The 26,741-nt window shown below is 41.7% G+C and overlaps 1 long non-coding RNA gene across 1 annotated transcript in view; it reads right to left on the reverse strand.

Moving 5' to 3' along the window:
* Positions 1-26,741, reverse strand: part of LOC126980682 (uncharacterized) — a 51,232-nt gene that overhangs the window by 22,538 nt on the left and 1,953 nt on the right. The window contains exon 2 of the long non-coding RNA XR_007733462.1: positions 14,952-15,043. This is a non-coding gene — a long non-coding RNA (uncharacterized LOC126980682). The remainder of the gene's footprint in view (positions 1-14,951; positions 15,044-26,741) is intronic.

Consider the following 26,741-nt stretch of genomic DNA (forward strand, 5'->3'; position numbering starts at 1 on the left):
ACGGTGATGCCGACGTCGGCGTCACCGTACTGAAAGGGTTAAGGCATGAAAAGTAAACAATTAAACTAATAATAAACTACAATATTTCGCAGCAAAACTACTTCACAGAAAAGCCAACAACAACAACAACAACAAAATAAAAATAAAGAAAGAATATATGGAAAACTTAAGACTGACGCCAGCGGGAAGACAGTCACAAGAGTCCAGGGAAGTGGAGCTCCATATTCCACACACTCTCTCACTCTCATGCTGTCTGTCTGTATGTATGTATGTATGTCTGTGTGTGTCTGTCTGTCTTTCTGTGTCTTGATGTCTGTCTTCTTGTGTCTGTATGTGTGTCTTTCTGTGTCCGTCTGTCTGTCTGTCTGTCACACCCTCTTATGTACATATCCCTTAATCCGTTAATAACGCTTTTTTTCTTTGTATTTTTGTCTCTTTTAGGATATAACAATTATGTACAGTCTTTCGATTCTGTTCTACATTGAATATTGAAGAAACGCATTTCATTATAGAATCAGGAAAACATGCCTTAAAATATTCCATAAAATTAATATAAAAATACTTGGCTTTCTTTCGAAAACTACATCAAATATCTACAGCTTTCTCTACAGTGAAATATCACATGTCACTTACAGACAAAAATACACGTGAGGCCGAAGAAAAAAAAGGGAGTTATCCCAAAAAATAAAACAATGAACAATAACAAGTGAATATTTGATTTGTTATGGTTTTCTTGTTGAAATGTCTCTTCCTGAAAGCCAGGTTTCCTTTTTCCAAGTCTCCTACATGTACACGTCAGGCGAGGAGAGATGAAAAAGGAATATTCAGGGACACCGTTTCAGCCCCCTCAATTATTGTGTGTGTGTGTGTGTGTGTGTGTGTGTGTGTGTGTGTGTGTGTGTGTGTGTGTGTGTGTGTGTGTGTGCCTCCATGCTCCTCCATGACTTCTCGCATTAGAGTGTCACTTTCAGGCAGAATATGAACACAATAGCTGACATGCAGTGATGGTTATGGGAAAGGAGTCAAGTGCCATAAAAAAAATAAACCACTCGGCGGCTCACGGGAAACTTGGCTTATCTCCTTCCCCAACGCAGGCCAGACTTTGCCTCGCCCACACATAGGAAAGTTCACGAGTTCCGAGTTTTAACGTACTCAGAAGTTTTACAATGGCGCAAGATAGAAGCTTGGATAGCATCAAGTAAATTAAGGGGAGGAAGAAGGTGGCTGAGTGGTTAGCGTTCCGACGCTGCGTCCAGGAGGACGCGGGTTCGCGTCCTGTCCGCCGCCACAAGCTGAGACTTTTCAGTCACCGTCAAGTTGTCCTGAAGACCACCCATCACCCCGGACTCTAGATTTTATCTCTAAAGAGAAGATCAAGATGAGCTTCAGGTGGCAGCAAGAGTCAAGCAAGATGGCGCCACTATGAACATTTGCCTGGGCAATAACGGGCTGGGGCCGATCACCAGGCCCCACCAAGAAAGCCTACCGGCGCCATAGGCACAAATGTACAAAAGAAAAGTAAACAAAATAGCTTCTTCATATTCAAGAACTAACTTGTCCAAGATGGAAGATAGAAAATTAGCTCAGTTAATATTAATAATTATCTGAGGATGTAACTGATGCACATGGACCGACAAGGTCATGCTGGATCAAAGTAAAGGTTAAATAATTCGTTACCCTGACAAGGCAGAGACTAGAAGGTGAAGGTGTCTCAACTCGTGGCTTTGATGAATTAAAAAGACAAAGGAGAGAGAGAGAGAGAGAGAGAGAGAGAGAGAGAGAGAGAGAGAGAGAGAGAGAGAGAGAGAGAGAGAGAGAGAGAGAGAGAGAGAGAGAGAGAGAGAGAGAGAGAGAGAGAGAGAGAATATTGCTTATGTCCTACAATAGGCGCACTTAACATCACCAAATGTGGGGTACAAACTTGGCGGAGGGACTGTTTTTGTGCCTCGAGCTACGGTAGTGGGCTAAAGAGTAGCCTATCCGGATTTTTTGTTTTATTTATAAATGATCCACGAGACATCCTGGAGTTAATCAAAGTATATGCTTGTCTTTCTATTCATACATACACACACTGGTAATATTTCTGTGGTGTCTGATTCACTTAATTGAGTGAAATGCTATTGTGATAAGCAGCCACAAATTCGTGTCACTAGTAAAATTGAAATAGTAATGTAAGTTATGCCTCCATGAAATATACACAAATAGGTAAATATGAAAGCTCACGAAGTCCCAATAAGTGACATCACCTGACTTGCGCAGAAAAAATATGCTTATTTAAGGAATCTGATACCCGCAAAATGGCGTGCGTTGCTGCCTCGGCCACAGTCGTCGTATAAAATATGAACGTATTTTCATATTATAGTTCTGCTGTTTACTCAATGTTTTGTTCAAGAAAAAGAATACTCATAATTTTAGTTATTTTTTGGTTATAAGGATTCTTTACGAAATACAATTATAACATTACCGCCTAAAGTTGGGAAACGTACTGAATCCTGGATCGGCTATGGTGGTGCGCCTATTGATATGTAGCCTTCACCACCTTGACTGGAAACCCTTATTCAATGAACTAGGGTGTCACACCCTACTATATCATTACCTGGTAAAGTGTCGACCAGTGTTGACCGTTCTTGCCTGAGGGTTCCTTTGTCAGGGGAATTTCCAGTCTTCCCTACTGGTAACGATGAAGTACACCCATGTGATCCTCCAGCACACTAAGACTCGTTGGACAATGATCTTGTCGACTACTTCATAATGATTATCTAGCTGTTCCCAAAGATCGTAATATTTATGAGACGTGGGTCCTCTTCTCTCACAACCAAATTGTCTTTTCATATCTCCGTAGAGAGAAAAGTTTGTTTTGAGTCAGCTCATCACATATTCGGTTAAGTTGCTTCCTTCTCCCAAAAAATTGACACAGCAACCAGCTAAGCTGGAAGCTTCATTATCAATGGCAGATTATGTTTTCTGCTAAACCCCATCTCCCTGCCTTCCCTCGTGAGGAACTTCATACTGAATCCATGGTGCCTGTCAAAAAAACAGAGATGTCACTGCCTGTCAGGTATAGTCATCTTGGCATGTGCTGTGGAATCAGCATCCGTGTAATATGGTGGCCAACTGATGGTCCAAAGGTGGGTTGATCCTTCTACGACAGTGACGATTACCTCATAAACATAGGTCCTTCTGGGTACTTAAACCTTAAGCTACGACTGAACAAGTGACTTGGCTTTAAAAAACGTATTCAATCCTTCGCAAACAGAATTACTGTTGGGACAGTTGCAAAGTCACAGGTAATGACATCCTCACGTCAGTATCATGGTCACTAAATAATGGTGTATGGCGTAAGTTGATTAAAGTATATATAATTCAGATCATCGACTTAAGAGTGGCTAGCTATAAAGTAAAATTGGAGAGATGTGCTTGTTGACACTCTCTCCGCTTTTAGCAGAATGATGCAATATCCTCGAGACCAGTTTTCTCAAAATCTTTCAACATTGTCTCTCAAATGTTCACGGCATTGTCTGCACTGGAATAATGTAAAACCAGCTTCCAACTGATCATAATGACAATACTACCTCTGAATATTTGGAATTCAATTGCTGAAAACATTTGTAAAGTTTACATCGAAGCTCACCCCGCTCCTTGACGTCTGTTTCTATTCTTGCATTTGGTTTTTCTTCGTGATAAAAGCTGACTTAGTTATAATTATCTTCTACTCTTTCAATATCGTTCATACATGTCGCCGTCTTACAGCCCTAATAACACCACCCAAGCATCTTACCATAAATCGGTAGTAAAAAGGTTATCAAAACTCGTGCGGAGTTTTTTGCACATGTCCTCCTGCATGGACGATCACAACAAACATGGCTGAGTCTATTCCGATCACACCACGTGAGTAAATAACGGAACTCCAATTGTTAGGGTTTGGGTGTACCGAACACTAAGGAGTTATTAGTTCGATGTTTTCCTGTTGTACGAAAAAAGAGCAAATAAAAACCAATAACAGATAGAACCAAGTTAACAAAACTTCAGTCATTTAGCTTCGGGACTGGACGCGCGAGAGAAGGGCAAACCAGTAATCCGATGGAAAAGTTTCTCAATATCTTATTGTGTAGGGGAAAAGAAAGACCGATAGAGAGGGCAATAGAGCGAGCAAAAGAGAGAGAGAGAGAGAGAGAGAGAGAGAGAGAGAGAGAGTGTGTGTGTGTGTGTCCCTACGATGTCTTCCATTTTTTTTACATCTCCGCCTGTAGCGCCGGTAGGCTTTCTTCAGAGGCCTGGTGGTCGGCTCAAGCCCGTCATAACGCAGCCAATTTTTTATAGTGGTGCCAGTTATGCTTGGCTCATGCTGCCCCCCGGAACTCATATTTGATTCACTTGGACGGTTTCTTCTAGAGTCCGGGTTGATGGGTGGTCTTCTGGACAGCATGTGGGTAGTCTTAGGCCACTCGGCGGTGACTGAAAAATCCCAGGTGGTAGCGTGGGGATTCGAATCGACGTTGTCCATGGCGTGATGAATGCTGGGCCCGCACGCTAACCACTCAGCCACCGCCTACCCGCTACAGCTCGAAAGTATAGTACACCTCTCAGCCTTTCTTACCTAAAATCTGATGACACCTTATTTACGAAACCTTTTTTCAAATCACATACAATAATATACTTTCACGACAGTATCTTGATACCTTGAAAATATTAGCACTGATAAAAATTATATAAACATTTGTACTCACGAGTTTGACTTCAACTCTCACACCGTGTAGATAGTTTACAATTATTTTGGTATACAACCTTGCCCAATACCCAGCCCATATTTGTGTTGAAAAGTAGCGGGGCAAGAACGCAGGCCTCCTACCGTCTTCACATTTCCCAGTAGTTCTATTCCCTGACGATAGGCCAATCAATGGGCCAATAATATTTGCTGAAATCTTATGGAGATGCAGAAAATCCAAAAATCTTCGCAATGATTTAAGTAAAATGCAGCCATTCCCTGTCGAAACTCTTGTCAACGCTTTACCAGTACAGGAAAAGCTTGAATACGGTCAGTTTTTCACTAAAGAGACGTGAACCAGGACTGCTCAAGTCACTGCATTTTCTGTTGATGTTTGCGTATCTCCATAAAAAATAGATGAGATGCCCAAGACACTGAGCAGTGTAATACCACAGCAGTTGTTGTTGTCCAAATGATCCTCTTTCCCTTTCATGATAAAGATGACGAATTCTCATTTCCAGTTGAAGGTTAAAATAAGTAGTCCGAGATAGACATAGGCTATGGAAGTAAAGACCACATGTAGCCCAAGGAATCGCCTCCATTGCTGTTGTTTTAATGTTAATATATTAGTAATTGTTTGCTGGCCTTTGTCACACTTTTCGATCATCGCCATCCAGCAGCACACGAGTGACAGACACCACACCTGAGCATCGCCTGACGCCCGACTTTCTAACTTGCTAACTTAATTAATGTACATGGGGAGGTTTGTGAATCACTGACAGCAACGTTGGTGAAGAGAACTTGGGTTACGGAAATCAGAGCAGAGATATCGGAGACTCGAAGAAATGCCTGTGATGTCGTTATTTAATCATTTTATGTTTATTGTTATTCGTCGTCATTAACGCGCCACCCGCGTCTCCTAAACTCCATGCCCGGAGTTCTTCGTGCTGTAATAAATGAATACGAAGACCCCTTTAAAATAGATCAATCAAATTAGGACTCGTCTCGAGGCGTCATTTACATTAAAATTTGCATTTAAATTGGCTCATCACCAAGGCCTAAGGAGGAGACGATTGGCGGGCTGAGAGACGAGGCGGAGCTGCGGAGAAGGCGGGAGATCAAATTAACACGTGCTTTTTGGGTAAAGGGCAACACGACACTCTGAGGAGGTTCACGAGGAGCCAGCCACGAAGCAAGCCAACCCGCAACAGGAGTCAGCGGTACGTGGCAGGAGATACTCGGGGGCAAACGCAGACAGCGTGGCCTGGCTTGATCTTACCAACGCGGCCATTTTGCCGAAATATTATACCTCGTCGTCTTGATTAAGTTTATAAAAATAGAGGCCCCCTCTACATATTGGCAATACATTTCAGTGGTAGAAGAGAACGCACACACAAACATCTACAACCGCAGACATTGAAAGTCTAAGCATACAAAACAAGCCAGAACTGATCCCGTGCAGGAAATATTGGCGGTTCCAGTGTTCGATACCTTGCCGGTGTGTGCCGGGTATGAGACGCGTCACACGTAGTGATTCATTTCCCCGATAAGTCACGCTGCACGGCGAGCAATGCAGTGCCGCTCTCTGCCATGCATTACCGTCAGCGTGACACTGACGATTGATTTGTGCAATGAACGAACACTAAATCAGCCACATCGACTGTCATAGTTTAAACATACCTGCCCAGATTTTCCGAGCACAGTCTCTGCATTCGCCCACACCGTGACTATAGTTTTTACCTGTTCATCCTTATGAAAAAGAACACAGCGTCATGCACTGAAAACATAATCAAAAGTCTCTGCATATTTTTACTTCTTGATTTTGCAACAATGAATATATATGTAAAATGTAGCCTTTGTGACACAACTCATTTTGCTTAAAATAAACTTAGACCTTTGGTATCCTCTCCTTTTTCACTCTCCTACAGACACACGCAACTTTTTTTTTTTTTTGTATCTAAATAAACTAGCAGTCTGAAATATGCACACACGGGCGCCTGGGGCAGAGGCTGCGTGCTCTGATGGTACTGTGGGGTGGCGGGGTTAATTAATCGTCTTGTTAATACACATTTCGAACCAAGCCAAAAAGCACAGAGTAGCCAAAAAGAGTCTAGCGCAGGAAATGCTGATAAAACGCCTGATTAGAATGAAGGGATCCTGTGTGAAAAAAAAGGGAGAGGTCAGAAATTAGCTGAAATTATTAAGAAATGAGGAACTGAATCACTACGAAATAACATGATGTAAATATTTCTCCAAAGAACACATATACGCCATAGCAGCCAAAGTAATATTTTCAAGATCACCGCCATCATTCAGTCAGTCAGTTTTTATTGGATTATATCACAACGGGATCGGACCACCATTGAGGGTAATGAAATATACCGAGGACGTGTGGTCTTCCTCTGGTCATCCTCTGGTCATCTCCCGACCCGCCAAGTTATTATGGGCAAGAAATGCTCTCCATCACCGCCATCACTACTGCCAACAACAACAAAAACAACTTTGCTACCAGCACTACCACCACCACTACTAATAACTTTGCTGCCGCCATCACCACCACCACCACCACTAAGACGACCTTTGCTACCACCGCCACGACCACCACCGCCACCACTACCACTACCATCAGACATTCCTGAACCACTAATACCACTATCATTGCTACCATCATCCCTCTTTTTTACCACAATCAACAAACCACACACACACACAGGAGGCACTTTTGGTCAAAACCGTACCGTTTCCCAACACCTGCGGGCACCCACAAAAAGCACTCGTTGTCAACCCTCAAAGCACTGGCCTCAGTCACGCAGTCATTTTAGTTCATTAAATTGTCAGCTTTTTCTTCACCTAAAGTTGCTCGCATGTGTATTTGGTGACTATGTTAATCCACTGTTTTCTATATTTTGTTAACGGACAGACGGACTAACAGGCAGACAGATGAACAACAAGGAAAATAGTATCATTAACATTGGAGGTGGACGCCAACGAAACGAAATTCCAAAGAATGCGTGCCGACCTCCACAACGGCCAGTTTTTTTTGTGTTTTTTTCATGAAAGGAGTAAGCTAAAGGACACATGAAAACAACAACCGCTGTCCGCTGCTCCCGCAAAAAAAGAAGTAATTAAAAGTGGGTACGTGAGGTGGCTCTTTTAAGTGATCAGGTCCTAGGGGGGAGAAATACAGACGAATGAAGGCTGTTTTAGAGTTTACAAGAAAAAGAGTGACTTCTACGACCACTAATTCGTATCCGTGGTCTTGGCCGGAGAAAGAGGCGCAGGTCATCTTTAATAATTCGAAAAAAAAGTGGGAAAAAAATATGAAAAATGTGAAACAGCCATAAAAGTCAAATAACCAGAACATAAGAGAAGCATCACAAAACAAAAGCATAATCTAACCACGCCCACCACAACATACGTATTTTCTTCGTGATTATTTCATCACCAAACCATCAACACCAACGACGGCCAGTGATGCCATTTTAGCGGATTTTCCACTAGATCTGGCGGAATTGCGTGTTAACCTAGCGGGAAAATGCTTAGAATTGAGAAGAGTAACTGGCGGATTTTCAAGTTCAATCTGGCGGCAAATTTTTATAGCTTCACCTATTATCTGGCGGATTTTCAAGTTCAATCTGGCGGCAAATTTTTATAGCTTCACCTATTATCTGGCGGATTTTTTAGGCCATCATAACGGATTTATAAATTTTGAGCTGGCAACACTGACGCCGGCATTACCACACTACCATCACCACCACCACTGCCACATCCCCTTCCACCCATCTTCTACAGAGCCACTACCACGCCACATTAACACCATTATTACCACAACTGATCCTTATCCTAAATCAAAGCACAGAGAATAAACAATAATCTTTTTCGATTTGCTAATTTCTCTCAAGCCTGATTTCTAAACCTCGTATCAGCCTATTTTTTTACAATAATGTGGCGCATTCGTCTTTTTTGACCGGATTTGGCTTTCACTGGTAGCCTGGTAACATATACTCCCAGGTCTTTCTCTGCCTCTGTGATGGATAGTGGAATGTTTCCCATGTGGTATTGGTATGCTGGATATCCCCTCTCACGGTGGATTATTTTACATTTTTCTTCATTGAATTGTAGCAGCCACCTTTTGCTCTATTCCTGTAGCTTGGCGATGTCTTCTTGTAGGATATCCGCAGTCAAGGGGTTAATGCGTGGTCAGTTGTTTTTGCGGATTCATTTAAACCACTTTTTACGACTGAGTTTGTTAATAAGTCGCCTTAACACTGTGACAATCCATCACTTCTCCCTAACTCCCTCCCAAATATGGAATTGAAAAGCCAAACCAGCCACGAAACTGCTAATGAATAATTCTACGTGTTTAAAAAAAAATCTGGCGTCAGCTTTCCCTACTGCTACGAACACGGCAGTTATAACTACAGCCACGAAAAGAAAATAACAAGTCTTGGAAGATTCAACGGTTCATCAGTATTTTTAAGGCACTAAGATCAGGCTAAAGGAGAGGAAAGAAGGACTGGTGTGTGTGTGTGTGTGTGTGTGTGTGTGTGTGTGTGTGTGTGTGTGTGAGAGGCACTAAGATCAGGCTTAAGGAGAGGAAAGAAGGACTGGTGTGTGTGTGTGTGTGTGAGAGGCACTAAGATCAGGCTTAAGGAGAGGAAAGAAGGACTGGTGTGTGTGTGTGTGTGTCTGTGTCTGTGTCGGTGTGTCTGTGTGTGTGTGTGTGTGTGTGTGTGTGTGTGTGTGTGTGTGTGTGTGTGAAGAAATTCCACCCCGCCACAACAGCGAGCATTCTCCATTACTCTCATTCTACATTTACATGTATTAGCAAACATTTTATGCATCTGGCAACTTGCGTGTTTCTGCAACAGCCGAATGTTCAGGAATAAGTGTTGAGATTGTGAACCACGTTGAATAGAATAACATTGAGTTTCTGTGATATATTATTTACGGCCGCCAAACAACGGTGCTCTCTGGCTGTGAGGCGTGTGTGGCTGGCTTTGTCCTGCTCGCGAAAACAGACTGAAGTGTTGCATGTCTAGATAATACAGCCATCACCACCACTATCATCACAGCACCACCACATGCATCACCACTACCACAACATGCATTACCATTCTCACCACAAGGCCTCCCCATCATCATAATTTATTACGGTACTGTCCGTTGGTTTATGACACAACAGACAGTGGAACATAATAATTCCTCTCCAGCACCACCACCACGACCTTCACCCCCGCCGTCACCAATGCAGCCTCCAAAGCAACACCGCCAACACAGATACATTCACCCACGCCCCAGTCCCGTGCTAATAACACCAGCACCGCCGTCACACAGCTCGCCGTATCCTTCATGCATGCTCAATTTATGCTTTGCTCCGTTCCATTTTCGCGGACTTTTATAGGCTAGAAATGTATAAAACAAAACAATACAAGCAATGAATAAGATGTTTGCAATTAGGATTATTAGCGTGATAAAAGGCCTCTTTAGCCTACTGGAAATGACTCGGTTTTTGGTACAATAAACAGTGTACCATACAAAGAGAAACTGTGCTCGCAAATTCATTGAAACCGTGCTAAGTCCAATGATTTTGAGGAATTTATTAATTTTGAATAAAGAGTTCTTCCATGAGCTCACAGGAATAAGGAGAGTAACAAGCAGAATTAACAAATAAACGCTATTCAAAGATAAAGTTTCAAAATAAACAAAACCTCGCGCGCGCATAACCTCAAGCACACCACACACCATACCAGACACAGCACATCGATACATGGATACATACATAATATAGACATACATATATATTTCGTTAATTAGTCTATATAATTATGAAGCCGAGAGAGAGAGAGAGAGAGAGAGAGAGAGAGAGAGAGAGAGAGAGAGAGAGAGAGAGAGAGAGAGAGAGAGAGAGAGAGAGAGAGAGAGAGATAATAGTAATAATAATGATAATAATAAAAAAAGGCACGGAGGAAGAACTATTATGATAATTCTTTAATAGGATTTGTCGACGCTGAATATTGATAAGCCGTTGCTCTTTCTCCAAATTACGAAAAAAAAGGTAGTGCGTAATCGATTGTCGAGACGTGACAGAGTGTTTATTCAGTGTGCAGGATGAAAACACAGAAAAAACACGACATACTACCATTGAATTCTTCTCATATCAATACACACACACACACACACACACGCAGCGCATAACCACACGGCCGCAGTACGTACATACACCAGTTCTATCAGCATCGTCTCTCCTCCACGGCAGTCGCTCCTTCTGTACTTTATAATCCACAAGAGGAATGTGCATGCACGTGTGTTAATGTATCAACAGACGCCGATAAAAAAATAAAGACACCAGTTATTTAGTCGGAGTATTGTGCCAACAACACATCAGCGTTGATAACAGGCCACCGGGGTGCGCAAGGAGGTAATGGTCTCCTTGTCGGTGAGTGAGGTGGGTAAGTAAAAGTTGCAGGAGATAAACCGTGCATTTTTTCCTATACTGAGTTTGCATTCCTTGCGTATGTATGTTTGTGTACCCCTCAATTCATTTGGTCACTGTAATTAGCCTTTCCGACAGAGCGATAATGTAACGAAGTAATCACGTAATCGACTGAGACTAATTTTCCCACTCAGTTATTGAAGCCGCTTTCGACAGCAACAACTTCTGCGACGGTGGCTCTAGTGGCATCGAGTGCAATGAGACCGGTCACACGAGTCCGCAGCAGCAAAATACCGTCAGTGAGATTCAACTGCGACGGTCATAATCGTGAGACCTCTGTAGTATAGCGTGGGATTCTGTGTTATTGTGTGATCGCGAACCCCTTCCCACTGACATCATACAAATATCTCATTTCCTTAAGTATGCGAGCTGGTTGAGCTGTGTAAAAAAATATTACTCCCTCATGTTCTGTAATAACAAAAAACGCATAGTGAAAGACCAAGATTTCCATTGCCATATATAAAAAACTTCAACATTTCGTCTAATTGAGAAAGTGAGGTACATTTGTGAAGACAATGCGAAGAGGCTTACAATTCCACGAAACACCAAATCACACACTTCAGTAGAAACAAAACCGCCGGACGGGCCGGAGCCTCATACTGAAAACTGACACTGCGACACTGTGTGGATTTTTAATCACCAATATATTTTGCATCCTTCTCAGGACTTTATCCTATTGATTCAAACGCCGCCCATCCTTGGCATCATTCATGTACGGGTATGTTTTGAATTTATTCTATGGAAATGGCTCTCCATATTAGTTTACATGTCATTTTTTTGTGTGCCATGCAACTTTATTTTTTAATTTAATGGTGTAACATACGACGCCATAGGAGCATCACACAGCACGTATTTTATAATATATGTTTTCTTAGTTCTATAGTTATATGTCTTATAAAATATTCAATGCTTACAAGTCAAACACCACAACAGCAGAACTGCAAAGCAGAATAAGTATAAAAACGCCGCCTCATTCTCGTTTCCTTGACATGAGGGCACAGTGTACCCGCTACACCGCTCAGTCCCTCATGAGTGAAAGCGTCTGTATACAAGTATATGTGTACCATATAAAGTATATGATGAAGCTTACACTGACGTGGGTTACTTTTTTGTGAGCATATCGCACGTTTATTCCCTGGGTTTCATTTATCTTTGCATGCTATATAGATGGTTACAACTATTTATATGGCTTTATAGTAGAAAATATTTGTATTGTGAATATTATAATACATAAAAACGATTTATAGACATTGTGTGCGAGAATATGAACATGTGTACTTAGTAGCAAATGTACCTTGACATAAACCAATAGAATGGAAAATAGATAAGTTCACAGCAATTTGTGTCACCCAGCGGGAAATTGTCCACGTGGTTTCTGGACTGTACGCCACGGAGGGGTTTCGAACGCTTTTATTATCGACCCTTCTATAAGCAGGCCTCCCCACATGGGTTCATTTGCTATTAAGAAAGAACACTCGTATATTTAAAGACACTCGATCCTGCTTATAGGGCTGATTCCTTGCCATTAAGAAAGAACACTCGCACATTTAAAGACACTCGATCCTGCTTTTATGGCTGACTCCTTGCGAGACAACCCTGAGAGGAGGAGACCAAAGGGACGGCCACGTAGCGCAAGGTTGGGTCAAGTTGATCGATCCTGCCGGGAGAGGCTCAGAATGGGAAGGGTAACTGTGTGGGGACTCGGTCGTAGGGATTGGTGATGGGTGGAGTTCTCGGGTGAGTGAAGCAACGCACCCGACAGTTAGTTATAATAGGATTGACACTGATATACAACTAACATTCTTGACTTGATTTTTTCTCTTCTCCGCCGATCCATTTTGTTTCTTTCTATAGTCTTTTGCCATCTCATGCGTTTTTTTTTGTGCTCATAGGAAAGCAAAATTACATATTCTAACAGGCGCCTAATATGAATGTAAGTACCATGCAACTTTCCCCTTCTCTGCTTGCAGCCTTCTTATCCATTCATGGAATTTCCTCCTCTGCTCAGTATTAATCGTACCAATGTTTTCAGTGTTCGTATGTAGGCAACCTTATATTAAATTATTTTAACTCCTTTATAATACCATATTGCAGAAAATGTACAACTCGTAGCGTATACAAATGTAGTTCTCGCTTCTGTACGCATCTCTCTGCCCTCCAACACGTTACAAAGGTGGGGCGCAACCGTGCAAGAGAGAGGTGTGAAGTGGGGACCTATACCTTCCGTATTTTATAGGTGTGTTATCAATGGAAATCAAGTGTCAGAGATCCATATTCTTTCTTCGCTGAGTGTCAAACTAAATTCAGCAAGAGTACGTACTAGTATTGTGCTAAAAGATAAAGAGGAGGATGAGAAGGAGAAGGGCATGATAGAGTCGTAGTTGTAAATGGAATAGGAGGAGACGGAAAAGTAGCTATTTCTTTAATATGACTTTTTTGTTAATCCAGGTACATGTGTTAGTGTTGTGTGTTAGTGTGTGTGTGTGTGTGTGTGTGTGTGTGTGTGTGTGTGTGTGTGTGTGTGTGTGTTTAAGCCAATAACGACACCAGAGTTCTGTATATTTTAGTGACTATATAAAGATTTTACTGAAGTGCTGCATGTGGACTACAAATTGGAAATGTTGTTATATTAACGAAACTAACATTCTTAATTAACTTCCGATTTATGTATGATGTTTTGGTTTTATGTAAATTTGTGGTCAATAAATATCTATCTATCTGTCTCCATCTGTGTGTGTGTGTGTGTGTGTGTGTGTGTGTGTGTGTGTTCTCGCTACACCTACAAGACAAATATTTTTCTCCGTAAGTGTTATTATTTTCCTGTTATTGCTCCTGTCCAAGAAAAGTGGTGCGTGGACCATTATCTTCAATTTCCATGATAATACGCCTCATTTATTCTCAATTAGGCTATATATTACGAAACGGCTTTTACGCGCATAGCAAGAAGGATAATGGCAGAATGTCGTAACTGCATAAGAGTGGCGAGGAAAGAGGAGGGGAAAAGGTGAAAGGGGTGTGCAGGGAAAGGGGTGAGTGCACGGGAGAGGTGTGCAGGGGATGGGGGGGCATGGGATAGGTGTATAGGGAGTGGGGAAGCATAAGAAAGGTATGTAGTAGATGGGGTACATGGGAGAGATGTGTAAGGTATTGGGGGCATGGGAGAGGTGTATAGGGGGTGGGGAAGCATAAGAAAGGTATGTAGTAGATGGGGTACATGGGAGAGATGTGCAAGGTATAGGGGGCATGGGAGAGGCGTGTAGAGAATGGGAACGAATGGGAGAGGTGCGTAGAGGATGGGAGGGGATATGGGAGAGGTGTGTAGAGGATGGGAACGAATGGGAGAGGTGTGTGGGGGATGGGAGGGGACATGGGAGAGGTGTGTAGAGGATGGGGACGAATGGAAAAAGTGCGCAGGGGATGGGGGGAATGGGAGGGGACATGGGAGAGATGCGTAGGGGATGTGGGGGGCATGGAAGAGGTGTGCAGGGGAGGGGTGGGGGGACATGACATGAGTATAGGAAATAGGGGTGCATAATAAGTGTGCGGACATAGGCTGGACGGTAGCTACAGGCAATACAGGGAATATACAACAAACGCTTGAAAATAAATAAAGACATTCAGGTGAGTATTTAGAAGGCAGATGCAAACAAATAGAAAACGTGAGAATCATAGGTGTATAAGTGAGGCAGGTATAGGAAGACGGGAGTAACAATTTTAGACGCAATAAACAAATATCATAACCATTCTTACCTTTCTATTCGCCGTCCATCCCTCACCGTTCGTCCTCGTCATTTCATCATTTTCTTTTTCGACAGGTCTCCTTCGCGCCTCACGCTCCACGTCTGAAAAATTGAACCTGATATTAGCTACTAAGTCTTTTTCTCCTGTTATTTGTTACATTTCCTTTTCTTAGACAATAATTTCCGATTTTAGCTATTATATTTACGTTTTAAAAGATGGTTAGGTAAACAAGTTATTGAAATTCTATCCTTCTCTGTTTTAAGAACATGAGAACATTAAAGCATATGGAGACGGCATGAGACCGGCAGACCTATAAAGAGCACCTCCTGCTATCCTATTCCAACCTATCGACACTTCATGAAATGGTTTACTTTATTCTTGAAGGTTTCTATTGTACTGGCACATGACTGCAAAATTTGTCCCAGTCATAAACCACCATTACTAATATAATGTTTGTCCATGTCTCGTTGAATAAACATTTGCCTGCACCATGACGGGTTGGGCCGACCACCCGGTCCAACCATGAAAGTCTACCGGCGCTATACTCCAGGACGTAAAAAAAAACCATTCAAAATACTTTGCTTCCTGACAATGGGCTGTCATTAAATGCTATTTCTGCTCCCAATCGTACAATGTCAAGTTCGTCCTGCATTACACTAGCGCCGTGATCAGATTCAATTCGTCTGCCGACCTTCGAATCATTCGCAAATTTCCAAGCTTCGCGGTTCAAATCATCAATATAAATGATAAAAAAGCAATGGACATAATACTGAGTCCCGTGGCACCGCACTCGTCGCACAGTATTTATTTTATCACTGCTTTGAATTATTTGCTACTACGGTTAAAGCTCGTCCTGTACCAGTTCAACAATTATCATCTATTCCATGACGCTAACTTCATAAATGAAATCATATACATTATGAGTGTATGCCATCACACACAACACACGAGATTAAAAGTTCTGCAACAAATTCATTATTACTGAAATTCTCACATTGCTTTAGTGCTGCTTTGGCCCAGAAAACTGCATGCTGGAAATCGCTTTAAAGTAGTAATAGATTTCCAATATAAACGGGTAGCTAATAATGTCAATAACAGGCTTAAAAATAATTTCAAGAACACACCTCATATTCAGTGTCTTGGTGTTGGAGAAACCGTTTCAGTTTTGTAATGAGGAAACTAGAGTCTACCTTCAACGGAAACTCAGGAATGCTGTCAAATATTTTATAGATAATCGTTAATAACAAGATGGCACTGTTACACGCAGGAAGTCACGGGGATGCGGGGAATATAAATCTTACAAATCAATGGCCGTGTTACACCAACGGAAAACGGACTGGAAGGTTCGATATCTTGAATATTATCGAATCCCTCGGAGTAGAGGATAATTTATGTAAATGTATGTTATGGGTTTAGATGATAAAGTGTTTGTAATCATCACTGATCACTGTTACTCTATTATTAAGTGAGTATGAATATTATAATATAGAAAAACAAGTATGAAGTCAATATCAATATTAGAATATAGAAAACAAGGAGTTGCCGTGTCACGTACCACTTGTAATATCGGCACCACAGCATGAATGAACCTTTACGGGCGGCAGTGTGCCATCAGACTCGAAGCTCGAAGCCTTAGCTCCAGGAGATATATATATATATATATATATATATATATATATATATATATATATATATATATATATATATATATATATATATATATATATATATATATATATAGATCAACGACCCTAAATTACGATGGAGTAAGCTATAGCTTTGCTTACGGTCATATGGTGGGTAATACCTCAATTAATGGCGATCAAGATAAATTACTTGACCCGTTGTTTCATCCAGTTCGAAGGACCATCCTTATGATACCTTTCTTACGTCACTGCCCAAGTCACCCTTCGCACGACGAAGATACTACAAATATCAACGTGATATAATCATGAGCCCGAGTAGTGATACGACCATTACCACCCCGGGGCATGATTATATCATTATATTGTTTGTAGTATCTTCAACGCATGAATGATCCTGGTTAGGGTTGTAAAATTCCCGGGAATTTTGACAGGGAGACTGTCCATAGGAATTTTGGTAATTTTCAGGAATATTCGGGAATTTTCGGAAAATTTCGAGAATAATGAGAAAAAAAATACAAGTTTTCCTATGGCGCCTTTATTTTTTTTTTTATTTTTTTTTTATTGAGGCTGAGGTTACTGCTGCCTCTTTCAACTTCAGTTTTAGGGGGCTGTTGATGGACGTCCCTCAGCCCGTTGGCGGCGCAGCAAAAAATCAGAATCCTCTGACTCATTAATAAGCTTATCGACTTAGTCCCTGAGAGCCTCATTGAATTCGTTTAAAAGATTCGTGGACATATTTCCCCTGTGGCGACTAATTTTTCTTTAACCAATTAATCTCATCTGACAACTTACCCCACACACACACAAAAAAAAAATCCTCACCGTTTCATTATTACCACCTCAATACCACTGAATCCTTTCAAGATTGATCGCAAGATTTTTCTGTTTTAGACCGTATCTGGTAGGGGAGGTGTATTTTGTCTCCACAACTCCGTCTGTCTGTATATGAACAATACAAGGATGGTTGCTCGCGGCTACCAAAATCAGCGGCAAATTTGTGCGTGTTCTGGGAATGGTACAATTAGGTTAAAGTCAAGTTGAGGTGTGGGAATGGCTGGGCGCTGAGGTCACGCTGTTGGCTAACTTGTGTGTGCTGCTGCCTCGCCTCGGCCGCGCTGTTGTGTCGCCCTGCAGCATCAGCACCAGCACCAGCACCACCGTCACTACCACTATCACCACAACCACCAGCTAGCACCACAACAACCACCATCAGCCAGCACCATCACCGTCTACACTATCACTAGTCAGCAGCAGCACCACCACCACCATCAAGTACCACCACCACCACAATCTCATCATCATCACTACCACCACCACCAACAGCCAACACCACCATCACAACCACCACCACCAAGTACCACTACCACCACAACCCCATCATAAGCACTACCACCACCACCAACAGCCAACACCACCATCACGCCATCATCACCACCACCACCACCACCAAGTACCACTACCAGAACCCTATCATCATCACCACCACAACCCCCTCATCACCACTGCCACCACCACCAACAGCCAACACCACCACCACGCCATCACCACCACCACCACCAACAACAACAACAACACCATCAACACCAACACCATCATTTAATCGCCGCAATGTCTACCCGCTGACCTCGCCGCTGAAAACACTACGACGCTAACGCTATTAACACGATCCCATGTTGAAAGAGCTGAGGTCGGTGTGTTGCTAAAGACTTCCACGTAAAGTCTTTAAAATAAATGTTTTCTCCCACGACGCCGCGATAAATGAATATAAAGGAAAATGTTTATCATGGAGCAGCTTCCCTTTGTGCGTTGCTTTTTTTTATTTTCTGGATGAACTGGTCATCACAGAGTCGTAATAAAAGTGCAATTGCTGTTATTATAAAACTAGTTGCTTTATTTCTTTATTTTATTTTTCCATTGTGTAATCACTATGTTATTTTTATCAAGAAATATATAATACAACATCATATTTTATTTACACCAGCGTGCCTTATATTAAAGTTTGAGCAAAAAACATGATATAACACAGTTGCGAGAAAGAAAAATAAATAATAAAATCATACATTTGATATAATTTAAAACCCGACACTGCATCGAGGGAAAGGGATCAGGTCTGCCCAGGTCTGATATCCTTCCCATCTTTATTTTTTCTAGGTCGTGTAAAGGTGTTGCGCAAGTTTGAATAAACCGAACGGACGTGTGAGGAAAAGGCCGCAATTGTTTCAAGTGACCTTGGGACCAAAGCATGGTGCCGCCCAGCAGAGAGGGAAAGGGAGAGAGGGAGGGTAAGAGTACAAGGGAAGAGGAGGGAGATGGGGATACAACAAGGGAGGAAGGCCGGGGTAGGAGGAGGTAAGCCAGTGAAGATGAGTGGATGGGGGGAGGGAGACATGAAGGGATGGAGGGAGAGACAGGGAGGGGCGGAAGGGATAGGGGAAAGACGAGCCAGGAGAAGGGTGGCTTAGGATCCAAGTGGAGCGGCGTGGGCGGTGTGTCGAGAATGCAGGGGCAGGGAGTGGAGATGAAGGAGGTGGTGGAGGTGGTGGTGGTAGCAAGATAATAGTGTTACTGGTGGGCTCCCTGGCTCTGATCCGATAAGATCCCAATGGACACAGATCCCACGGCATTTGAGGTGCAGGAGCGGAACACCTGCAATCAATACACTGCAGCAACACCAAAGCGGCGATTCTTTTTTTTTTACGATTAAGAAGCTGCAGTCCGTATCACCGACATCAAGTTTCTATGAAATATAAAATAAAATTGATATAATGTTAAGCTATCAGTAAATTATATATTTAAATAAGCTCAACTATAATTTCAATTGATATAATAAAAAAAATCGTACGCATTTTTTTCTTTACGAGTCTTCGTGACGAATGCTTCATCTGGTAGTCATATTGTTTCCTATTACGGAAAGGGAGACTTAATTAGTTATTACAAAACTGTCAGAACTCCTCTCCTTGGAGTTAGAATGATCACATACAAAATTATCTCCGTATAAAAAAAAAATGAAAGGAATCATGACATCTTATAGTGGCGCTCAGCATTTATCAATAATTAGTATATTTCAAGTATTTTCACCTACTCTAATACAGCGGGGCGCGGACAAAAACTCACCGGATAAAAATTGATAGGACATAATCTCTCCGAACAGAAACGCACCAGACAGAATCTCACAGATTAAATGCAAAGGTGACAAAAAAAATCACCGAGTTTTTGGTTAGTTTTTTGTTTTATTTCGGCAAGTTTTTTTTATTCCTTCGCATTTAATCGGTGAGTTCATGTCCGGTGGGTTTATGTCTGGTGAATTTATGTCCGGTGAATTTATGACAATAGATAAAACTTTAAACAACTTGCTACCACCTAAATGTCTGACAGCCCAGTCCAGTCCCAGGACCTCCAGCTAAGGAACCGACTACATGAAATCATCCGAGCCTGTGTCCCACAACTCAACCTAAGAGACGTCTCCAAAACTAGTAGGGTTATCAAAACATTCTTCCACACAAAAGACAAATTACTTACAAGTTTGGAGTTTTCTGGTATTTACAGACACACGAATAACAGCTGCCAGGCCTCATATATTGATAAAAATAAACGACACCTAAAAACACGCATCCACGAATATATGTGAACTTTACACCGAGCTGGCCTCCGAACCATCAAGTCCCCTTTCAGCGACATTCGAGATCACGCCCACACGCACGACCACCCACTGAAACGCATCCCTTCACAATCCTCGATCGGGCCTAACGTAGAGCTCCCAGCCATGGAGACATTACACACACCTACACAAGTCCAAAGTTTGGGACAAATCCATGTCAGTCGTGTTATTATGTCTGACTTTAAAGGTAAAATATTTCGATATCATTAATGAAACCATTTACTTGACTCCTAGTGTTTTATAAGTCACATTTTTTTAGTCATTTTAATGTTTGTAGATGAGTCTATTTCATCAACATTGTCAGTTGTCCGTTAGTCATCATAGGGCTTTTGTTTTATTTTGTTATCTCGTATTTTTAATGTTTTTACCAGTACCTTCCTTATTGTATTTTATTGTTACATTGACACATATTTTTATAAGTCTGATGAGGCAACAAGGAAGTTGCGAAACGTTATAGTAAAGGATCCCACAGAGAGCGAAGATGTTTTCCCAGTGCTGTGTTCCTCTTCAAATATATCTAGTTCGGCTCGATATTATATCAATATACTGGTAAGGTTAGAACACTCAAATATATACTATTAATTCACCCAGGTAGTTTATGGCTCATAAATGTATAAATATCGCTTTGAAAATGAGATATCGGCGCCTATAAATTGTGCATGTATCACTAACCGATTATCATATGAACGACATGGGAAAATTTATTGATATATTATACGGTGTATTTCTTAACAGAAACAGAGAAAAATACATTGATAAAAATAGGAAACTGAAACCATCAAAACAAGTCTTTTCGTTGACCAAGCAAGTCTCCCTAAAAAAAAAAAAGATCCGTCCCCTCAGGAGTACCGCAACCAAAACTACAGGCAGGGTTAGGGAATGTTCTTCGATCTCCAGTAGTGCAGCAGTGAAATGCGTCCACGGGATAATTTATAATTTACTGCAGTAGGGAATGTGGTGGTGATGAGCAGCGTGTTAATACAGGCGGACTGAAGGAAATATGAAGGCGCGTGCATCAGCCGGAGGATTTTCTTGAGCACTTGGTTCAAAAATATTTTTTTACGGTGAGTGGAGCGGTTGGCCATGATGGACTTGCCGGTCGAAGAGTTGAAAATATTAAAAGTCGTCAAATCACACAAAATGTATAGACGTTTTACCAAAAGCAAAAACATAATGAAAGATGACGAGAGTCGCTCCAGACTTCCTCAACTTCATCGGCCTAACTCGAGTTAGTTTAAGCGATTGCCTGCTCATTGCCGTGGATTGTCGAGATCGAATAAATTAACTTGAGATGCATGAATCATCAATAATGTTGACACTGAGTCTGAGTAGTCCGCCATGATTTTATCTACAGCAAAGAGTTCTGAGGAGGAGACCGTTGCATGGTTATACATCTGATACTTTAAGGAAAATATAAAGTAGAACCGACAAAAATTAGGCAATCTCCTTTCGACTTGTATTCGTTCAGGTTCATGAAAATTTAGTCTCGCCATGTCACACCAATGGCTTTGTCAAGAAACACACCTGCGTTTAATTGTTCCTTGGCAAAAGCCTACCAGATGCAATTATTCAAATTCAGTAAATAATGGATTGTGATTCGGTAATTTCGAATGTCACTGTTGATCATTTAACATTTTTAAAATATCATGCAGCATATTTTCCATTCGTTCCATGATCTTTCAAAGACGCTCAGTTGCTGCAGTAAGTCGAAACGAAATTGGGTCACTAAGTCAACCAAAAACTTGTCGGGGGATTGGAGGGTGGCGCTCGGCCATGCGGAACACGTTTCCCCCTCATCGGAGGATTTCATGAAAGGGATGACCAAATGGAGGGCTTACTGGGTCGTCGGATCGACCTTTTAATGTGCAGGAGGAGGACAGGATTGTGCCAAACTGCCTAAATTTTACGCGCGATTTTCCCGTTTGCCATAATAATGGGTTGAAAAATTTAAAACTGATCTAAAGACAAACTAGTAAGTCGGAGGCAAAGTTAAAAATCTGGGGAAGGAGGGACACCTATATTTTCCAAGCTAAACTTAAGCCTGATGGGCTATGCAAATAAAACGTCGAACTGACAAGATTAACTGTTTCTCAGGCAGCAGACAGCCGCACGTCTGCTCCCAATCGAGGCTGGGGCATGACTGAGAGGAAATACAGTCAAGGAGTGATGGGCTGGGGCTGGGAGGAAAAGGGGAGAGATTGGAAATGTCATGATGCTTGAGGGGGGTTAAGAAGAGACAGGAAGTCGATAGAGAAGGTAGAGGAGTTGGGAGGGCAGGGGGGTAGGGGAGAGGGCATAAATAGGAAAATGGGCAGTATATATTTATAGGTAAGTAGTAAAATTTAAAGAGGGAAATAACATTGAGAGATAATGAATAGAATGGGGATAGGAAGGTGTTAATGGGGCGTGTAGAGATTTTTGGGAAGGGAAAATTTAATGGAGCGAAAGGCATTGAAGAAAGAGGTTAAGGGAAGAGAGGAGAATGTTAATATCCTTGAGAATGAAGAGGCTGGGAGAGTGCACATATAGAGGAGTCAATGCCCAACGCCTGAGAAAGGGAAGAACAGATGGGGGATGTAGAGGTAGATATGACAGAGGAAAATATAGATGGGTTTGGGGTGATGATTGGGGAGGAGATAACACAGAAATATAGGAGATAGAGGATGGAAAATGGGGTTGCTGGGAGGACAAGAGCGAGGCGAAAGTTTCCCCTTCTTGATCACAATATTATCTTAATCAATTTTTCTCCCTCCACGCACTCTTGGTTTTATTGCTGGGGTTCCTTGCTTACGCCGCTAACACACACACACACACACACACACACACACACGCACACGACTTTGCCTCACCGTCACCCCTTCCCGGCGTGCGTGTCTGCCACCACTTAACACTCGCCGCTCCACTGACTCCCTTCCGTCTGCCCCGCGTGTGGTACCGTAGTGAGGGAGGCTGGTAACTGCAGCGCAACACATTTACGACGTAGTATTCAGGGAGTAATGCTTCATAAAGATATAAATTCCTATAAACATTATTTTTCATTCATTATATTTTCTTAATAACACCAACTTTAGCATTCTTGCGTGTCTAAATCGACAAAGAAGCAGAGCCATCCTCGACATTACTGCTTCTGGCTTCCACGATGGTTGCTGATAATCCAGGAACTGTATGGCAATGAACGCCCAAGTCTAAGTGGCGACTGAATGTCAATAATCAAAGTGGATGAAAAAAAATTCGATATATTAATTTTATATTAATACCTCACTTGAAATCATTTGCATGTACCATAAATATTAATTAGATATCCTGATAAAAGCAAAAGTAATGATGAATGCAACATTCTTTGATTTTTTTTATTTGCATTAAAAAATAATAAATTAGTTTATCACAACCAGATTGAAAATTGATCAACATTTCAGCTTCAAACCACAACTTTCATATCAATCACCCGTAACGCGGAGTTTCAGAACCGCCATTAATCCGCGTCATGAGCTGACCATGTTTAAAACTTATTGTTCAATCAGTGCTGTGTAAATTTCCATAATTAAATTAATTAACAAGAATAAGCTGAAAAAACACCCGTGTTTCAACAGGTGTCATTTATGTTATCAATTACAATAATATAAAAACTATGAAAATTATAATCTTATTATTTAGTTTTATAATAATTGTTATAATTCTAAAACAAGTAAAAAGTAAAGTACTACTATTACTACTGCTACTACTACTACTACTACTACTACTACTACTACTACTAATAATAATAATAATAATAATAATAATAATAATAATAATAATAATAATAATAATAATACAATAATAATAGTAAAATCTAATATAATACCAGTGATACTATTACTAATATATATAATAAGGATATATAGAGGAAAATAAAGTGGAAAACTGAGGAAGAACAAGAACATGATAAAGAACATAAAAAGAGGAAAAAAAATAAAAATAAAAATAAAAGAAAAGAAGAAAAAGAAGAAAAAAAACGAAGAAAAAGAAGGTCTTGCCTGCTACTTTATTATCAAGTAAAGTATTACTGAAATATATTTTAAGCATCGCATTCATCAGTCACTGGAAATATCTGCATAGTTATATAATACACTTCATTCAATATGATTCCATTAATATTTGTGTTGCCGATGTTCTTGTGCCTGTTGCCGCTTTTTTTTCCCTACTTCTACGTACTACTGCCACCACTGCTGCCGTTCTAAATCTACCACTCCAACCACTACTACTCCCATTAGATTGTGTGTGTGTGTGTGTGTATGTGTGTGTGTGTGTGTGTGTGTGTGTGTGTGTGTGTGTGTGTGGCAAAATTACCACCAACGAGCACTTCATTATTTACATGCACACTGTGGGGCATGAATAAGCGCTCGAGGTACTGGGAGTTTGCGCTGAATGAGGCGACGGAGGGAGGGAGTGTGGGAGAGGGGGAGATAAGTGGAGCTGGGAAGAGGCAACGGAAGGAGGGAGGGAGATAAGCAAGGCAGGGAAGAGGCAACAAAGAGAAGGAGGAAGGGAGAGGGTGGTGAAATAAGGGGGGGTTAAGGGGGGGTGACGCTCGCTCGCTTACTGAAGCAGCTCATATATAAAGAGTGTAACAGTCTACTTGGATGATAGTTACGCCACACAGAAACAAGTATTATCCTAGGTGTATGTTTAAGATGCAGTGAGGAGGTATCGGAGGGAAGGGAGAGAGAAGGGTAGGGAGGCAGAAAAAAAGGGAAGGGAAGGATAGGAAGGTAGATAAAAAGGGAAGGGAAGGATAGGAAGGTAGATAAAAAGGGAAGGGAAGGATAGGAAGATAGATAAAAAGCGAAGGGAAGGATAGGAAGGTAGATAAAAAGGGAAGGGAAGGATAGGGAGGTAGATAAAAAGGGAAGGGAAGGATAGGAAGGTAGATAAAAAGGGAAGGGAAGGATAGGAAGGTAGATAAAAAGGGAAGGGAAGGATAGGAAGGTAGATAAAAAGGGAAGGGAAGGATAGGAAGGTAGATAAAAAGGGAAGGGAAGGATAGCAAGGTAGATAAAAAGGGAAGGGAAGGATAAGAAGGTAGATAAAAAGGGAAGGGAAGGATAAGAAGGTAGATAAAAAGGGAAGGGAAGGATAGCAAGGTAGATAAAAATGGTAGGTAAGTATAGTAAGGTATATAAAATGGGTAGGGAATGATTTGCAGGTATATAAAAAGGGAAGGGAAGGATAGGAAGGTAGATAAAAAGGGAAGGGAAGGATAAGAAGGTAGATAAAAAGGGAAGGGAAGGATAGCAAGGTAGATAAAAAGGGAAGGGAAGGATAAGAAGGTAGATAAAAAGGGAAGGGAAGGATAAGAAGGTAGATAAAAAGGGAAGGGAAGGATAGGGAGGTATATAAAAAGGGAAGGGAAGGATAGGGAGGTATATAAAAAGGGAAGGGAAGGATAGGAAGGTAGATAAAAAGGGAAGGGAAGGATAGCAAGGTAGATAAAAAGGGAAGGGAAGGATAGCAAGGTAGATAAAAAGGGAAGGGAAGGATAGCAAGGTAGATAAAAAGGGAAGGGAAGGATAAGAATGTAGATAAAAAGGGAAGGGAAGGATAAGAAGGTAGATAAAAATGGAAGGATAGGAAGGTAGATAAAAAGGGAAGGATTGGAAGGTAAATAAAAAGGGAAGGGAAGGATAGCACGGTAGATAAAAAGGGAAGGGAAGGATAGCAGGGTAGATAAAAAGGGAAGGGAAGGATAGGAAGGTAGATAAAAAGGGAAGGGAAGGATAGGGAGGTAGATAAAAAGGGAAGGGAAGGAGAGGAAGGCAGAAAAAGTAACAAAGGGAGAGGTGGAGGGGAGGAAGGAAACGGACACGAAATATGACCGTAGTGTGGGAACGGGAGCAGCAGAAGAAGCAGTAGGCTTAGGGCGAACAATAGACAGAACGACCTCACGGAAAAGAAACAAATCTGTGCCGAAGAATAGGAAGGAGCAACCGAAAATAAAGGAGGAGGAGGAGGAGGAGGAGGTTGAGAAAGTGGAGGAGGAGGAGGTTGAGGAGAAGGTTGAGAAAGAGGAGGAGGAGGTTGAGAAAGAGGAGGAGGAGGAGGAGAAGGTTGAGAAAGAGGAAGAGGAGGAGGAGGTTGAGAAAGAGGAAGGAGGAGGAGGAGGTTGAGAAAGAGGAAGGAGGAGGAGAAGGTTGAGAAAGAGGAAGAGGAGGAGAAGGTTGAGAAAGAGGAAGAGGAGGAGAAGGTTGAGAAAGAGGAAGAGGAGGAGGAGGTTGAGAAAGAGGAAGAGGAGGAGAAGGTTGAGAAAGAGGAAGAGGAGGAGGAGGTTGAGAAAGAGGAGGAGGAGGTTGAGAAAGAGGAGGAGGAGGAGGAGGTTAAAAAAGAGGAGGAGGAGGTTGAGAAAGTGGAGGAGGAGGAGGAGATGGTTGAGTAAGAGGAGGAGGTGGTTGAGAAAAAGGAAGAGGAGGAGAAGGTTGAGAAAGAGGAAGAGGAGGAGAAGGTTGAGAAAGAGGAGGAGGA

This window comes from Eriocheir sinensis, chromosome 45, assembly GCF_024679095.1.
Source record: "Eriocheir sinensis breed Jianghai 21 chromosome 45, ASM2467909v1, whole genome shotgun sequence".
Taxonomy (NCBI): Eukaryota; Metazoa; Arthropoda; class Malacostraca; order Decapoda; family Varunidae; genus Eriocheir; species Eriocheir sinensis.